The sequence below is a fragment of the Ambystoma mexicanum genome, chromosome 2p, assembly GCF_040938575.1.
Source record: "Ambystoma mexicanum isolate Mex_15411 chromosome 2p, UKY_AmexF1_1, whole genome shotgun sequence".
Classification (NCBI taxonomy): Eukaryota; Metazoa; Chordata; class Amphibia; order Caudata; family Ambystomatidae; genus Ambystoma; species Ambystoma mexicanum.
The window spans coordinates 595,932,820-595,938,819 of record NC_090923.1 but is presented as its reverse complement, the minus strand read 5'-3'; positions in this window follow the sequence as shown (position 1 = coordinate 595,938,819).

The window sequence follows — 6,000 nt, the reverse complement described above, 5'->3', positions numbered from 1 at the left end:
ACTAGATATTGGAGGGCACTTGGCTCATTATGAAACTAATTTGAGCAACTTCCATTCTATCCTTATTTTTAAGATATCTACAACTATGCTATAAGATATGGGAAGTTGGCGCATCATTTGTATCAGGACACGTTTTGGTTTTATGGATGGTAGTAATTAATTATGGAGTTCTTTGTAATTTATGTTAAACTTTTTTTCTTGTGTTTGTCCTTTTTTCTCAAATTTGTAAAGGTTTTTGTTTTCTTTTCTGCTCTTAAACCGAATACAAATATATTTTTTAAAAAGATATTACCAGTCCATATACAGTCTCAGGACTCCTTGTCAACACCAACGTCTGTACACCCGGTCTACACATCATTAATGGGTATGGAAACTGAAGTGAGCTCTGCTCTTGTACCTACCACGATGAACAGTATGATTACGTATGCTAAAGTTCTTAAGTCTCAGTATGCTGTGCATGATTGTGCAAATGATTCCAGTTTAACAGTTCACAATTAGTATATTGACAAACCCCCTTTCAACCTAACTCCCAACCAAAATCAATTGGGGGCAGTCACCATCATTGGATGATTCTGTTATTCTGGATAAATCATTTTTGAATCTTTGTAAAAATATGGAACTTTTGAAAATGGGCAGGTCTATATCAACTTTGCATCTGGCTGAAACTCCTCTGAATTCCGAGACCAATCACCCTAATGAGCCTCCAGACACTCACAACAGGTCATATGTGAAGCCAGATTTCTTGACACCCAATAACAATAAGACCCACAATCAAATGACTTTACCAGCGAACAAGGATGGGCATGTGGCAACTATGATTTCTGTGTTGCACTTTGTCTTGGAATCTATGCTAAGACTTTATGACAACATAAAGGAAATTGTGGTTGCTAATACAGAAAATATGGGGGTCTTGGATAAGAATGTTAAAACACTAATGATGGGTGGCCCTTTAGGTTTCTCTGTTCATTCAGCTTTGCCCATGGTAGACCCACAGGTGCTTGGCAGTGATACCAACATAATGAGAGCTGATGAGAGAGAGTGAGAGGAGGGATTCTGACCAACTATTATTCGGTCACATTCCTAATACACCATCAGATCTGGTTGATTGTGTTGCATGATTGAATGTTTCACAGGTTCTGTTATTAATGTATCCAACCGATCAGATAACGATATTGTACAAGTGAAGGACCCCTTAACTTTCCCTATAAATAATCCTACTCCCCAAAAAATCAAGAAGTCCAATACCAGAAAAAAGAAAACAAAGAATCGGCATACTGCTTGCAGTTCCTAACTAAAATATCTTAGACACCTTCCCCCAGTGAACATTATTTTGGACTTGAATACACAGGCCTCACTTTCCACCATTTGTGTGATTTACAAGCCACAGATTGTACCTAACACTTTAGCGGGGAGAGGTAATGACATTAGGATCAGTACTACCAGTTATGACCCAAAATCTACCAACAACTTCAGTATTTTGTGTCCGACGACTAGCGACATGGGAACTGATCCTCATGTAACTGCTGATGTAGCACAAGGAGTGCACACGACGAAAAGGGTCAACACCATGATTGAACTCTCTTCCTTTCCAGATAGACCTATCTATAATCTTGTAAAGGGCAACAATCCAAAATTACTACTTTTCTGCAACCAGCTAAATTGAAAGCCCCACAGATGGTTACACATATACTAAGTAGGCTTGAAGAGAGTGCAGAGCCGATTAATTCATTAAGCATGGGTGGTAAGAGGGGCCCCACTGTAGATCTGACCACATCCTCTATTCAAGGGTCTTCCTTTGAATGTTCACCTGTAGTACAGGGAAAGGTGGCACCTAAGAAACAACCTGCAGAACAGTCCACTAGACAACCCTCCAAAATACTTAGGTGGGAGACTAACATAGATACCCATGGGCTGATGAGATGAAATCGCCTTAAGATTTTGGAGATATTTAAAAAAAATCTCAGCCTTAAGCGCCTTGAATTCAGAGGACCTAAACTTAATCTCACTCCCATGGATAAATAACAACTGGGTGGTTTTGTATTTTCATTCAGAGATTGGTGCAAACATGTTCTGGGAACATCTGGGCAATCTTAAAACTCTAGGCTATGACCTCACCAAATTAAACACACAGGAGGCTAGTAAAGCATCTTTGTTGCTACCGCCCCCTACACAAAAGCGAACTAACATAGTGGACTGAACTGAGGCTGGATCTATCGGATCTGGCCTTACAGATACCCAATTAGCCTGTCTCTCCAAGGATGGACGTGATTGGTCCTGAATAGAATCGGCTCTCAAAACATTTACAGCACTTAGGCAAGGTCTAAATAACCCCCAAGTACCATCAAATAAGCATTCTATCATGGGTACGTATGCGGTCTAAATAATTTAGATTGGATATGGAACGACTCTAAGTTGTTGAGAACTTTGTATGTTCTCTTTTTTTGGGAAACTATGTCCACAGTTAGCAACAATCTGAAGGGCTTTCAGGTTTATACCCTTCCATCCACACGAGGCGAGGAAGGATGCCCACGTGGAGGTTTACTGATAGCCATTGATATTTCATTAAACTTAGAGTCACATATCTGGCTCTCTTTGAACGGTGTTTTGGCAGTGCACATTAAGGTCCCTGATTCTAATCAAGAATTTCTTCTTGTTAATGTCTACTGGAACCCGGTAAAACATTCTTTAGTGGACTATCAATCAGTCTTAGAAGTTGTTTTTTGAGTCTTGCTTACTGGGAGGTTGAGGCAAATTCAATAACACTGCATGCATTACTTCCCACAACCAGGTTAACATCATGAGAGGTATGAAGTTGGACACATTTATGAGTGATTGGGAGCTGCAATAGTTGGATTTACACACACACATAGTCCCTGTGACATGTTTACTTGGCATAAAGGTACATCCTCATGGTTGGATTACTTTTGATAAGGCCGAACATCAACTCCCATGCCTAGAACTTAAGTGGAGTGCTCATACGTTTGGATATCTAGGTATAAACATACGCCACTCCATTGAAGAGACACACAAAACTGATACAGTAAGGGCGAAACAAGGCATGGAAGCTTCTGTCAAGCTCTGGGCGAATATCCCTAGTAAAAATGATAGTTCTGCCTAGACTCCTATATCTTTTTGCCAATGTGCCATACTTTATCCCGAGGGAATTCTTCACATATCTTAACACAATACTGGGTAGTTTTATATGGGGTGAAGGAAGAAGGGTGGCTATGGAAATACTTTTCAAGGACTATCCGGAGGGAGGCATGCGTTTGCCACACCTCGAATTGTACTACCTAGCGGGCCAGCTTCATCATGTGGCTAATTGGCTAGCCGACACAGAGACTGTGGAACACAACCTCCTGAGCAATAGCATATCACCATTCCTCCTAAAAGAAGTGCTGTGGCTAGATAGAGGTAGAATCGCAAAACCCCCAACGTTCTTAAGACTAGGGCTGCAAATATGGAATAGGACGAAAAGACTACTAAAAATAGCAGAACCATACTCCCCCCAGATACCACGGCACTCATTGGGACCAGCAGGGAACATCTCAAGCAAAGTGGGGAGTACTGGGAGCGTCAAGGAATTATCACAACAGGAGACCCGGCCCCAGAGGGACTCAGGCTGCCCTTCCAGGACATGGTCGAGTCTCATGGGCTACATCCAGGCCAGTTCATCACCTACGCCAGGCTCATGAAACAATTAGATATAAAATGGCCATCCCTGGCAGAGCCACAGACTGAAGACCCTGCTCTGGAGTGTCTCTACGACCTCACTGAAGGAGGGCACACGGTATCCAGAATATATCAGACACTAACGGAAGAGCTCCCAGGAGACAAAAACCGAGGCAGGCAGATGTGGGAGACGATAGTGGACATGAAACTCGCAGACAAGGTATTGAAGAAGGCAAAACTATATCCAAAGAAAATATCTCGAAATGCCAGGCTGATGCAACTGCAGTTTTATATACTCCATGGAGCGTACCTAACCCCAGCGAGAATATCTCGCTTTCCAGGTGCCACTGTACAGCGCTGCCCAAAATGTGAAGAAAAGGCGGATTTAGGCCACATGTTTTGGCACTGCCCAGAAATCCCAAGTTATTGGCAGGAAATAGAACAATGCCTAAGAGGCAGGGGGATAAAAGGACAAGCATGGACCATAGAGGCTTGCCTCTTGGGCTCCTACAGTTATCCAAACAAAAATAAGACAATGAAAAAGATGATTAATATGGCATGGGCGCTTGCTAAAAGGAGGATAGCAATGAAATGGAAAGCAAAGGATGGACCCAAAATGGATGTATGGTGGAAAGACCTCAAAAGATGGACTATAGCCGAGACAGCAGTCTGGCAAGAAGCCCTGTGAGCAGGACGAAGGGAAGGCTCCACAGACATTACAACATGGAATGCAATAATGCACAAACTATTTTCCTCCCCGGATGACAAGCCCCCTTCAGAGTGCTACACTGCATAAACCGAAAAGATACAAGGACTACATGATTTAGTAAACTGAGAGGAGCTGCAAAGTGCAGACCATTTCTCAGGCATGAACCCTGTATACAACAGAGCCAGAGGAGAAGACCATGTGAGCAGGTTGCAAAACGTTGGGGTTAGGGAGGCGGGAGGATAGGGTGGGTAAGGGTTGCAAGATGAATCGATACATATTGTGGCATATTGTACCAAACTCAACTTTATGTTAAAAATCAATAATAATATATAAAAAAAAATAATGTTTGGATTACTTTTTTGTTTCCACTTCGCTTACATTTCAAAGTGGGAACTTAACTGTTTCTGATCCCAATTGGGCGACCACCTGATTATTTATTTTACCATACAGCTAGATATTTCTAAACATGAGGTATGTACACTTCTTTTTCCTGTTGTCCCGAAAAGAAATTGTCTCACTTGCAGATGGGACAAAAGGAGGTGTAAAAAGCTTATGGACGCCCTGTATGACAGAACCAATTGTCTCTTGGATACACAGATGGTTGATCCATGTCGATGCACACAGCTCCAAGAGGGGTGTGGGAGGCATGACTTCTTAGAGGGTCTCATTGCAGTGTGTGTGAATAGTGCATCTCTTAACTGTGAAGCATCCATAAATAAAACCTACCCCCACTTCTATGACTCTAGAATTCGGGCCTCAAAATGTGATGAATGCAAGAAGCTGAAGATCCTAAGGGACAAATGTTTGCACAGGGACAAGTATTTGAGTGAAAAGCCGGCCTCCCAGCAAGGCCAACCATTAAGGCCTCCGATGACCATCTCAGCCGGCGAACCGCAAGGTGCGCCCACCCCTCTTTGCAATGCCAGCTCCATCAAACGGCTCCATACTCATCGAAACCGAAGGTGAGCCCGATTAGTCTTCCTTGACGCACACACCGGCTGTACATTTTGCTGTGCCTTCTTAATCACTTGCCCTGCCTATACCTCCACACAACATAAGCGGTTCCACTCTCCCACCCCGTTCCTCCCTGCACAATCTCTCAATTCATACGACCGCTCACGTCCCCATTCGCACCCGGCGCTATTACCTCCCCCATACGCCCAGCAACCTGGCCGGAACGCATCTGACTGCGCCGCCTGGCCTACCACTGTTACACCTGGCCTTCGTAGCGATAAACCCGTCTACTCACCATATGCATGTCTGCCCTGGCTCAACTACCTCGCTCAACTGAAATCCTCATCCGGCATCCCTCACGCTGCCCTCCCCAACAACATAAACAACAGACCCCAAGTGTACTGTTAAACCTGCGCAGCCACACCACCTACACCCACGCATCATCTGGAACACCAAGCACAATCCAACCACCACACACACTTCTAGCAAAGCTCACCCCTCCACCCCTTACACAAACGGAATCGCCACACCAGCCACCCAACCTCAGGTGATATACCTTCCACCAAGTGACAGCCATTATGCCAGCGCTATCTGTACCTTGCCCTTCACACCACAATGCCTGCTCACACACACCTACCCCCCTCAATCTCCCATCGCAATGCCCA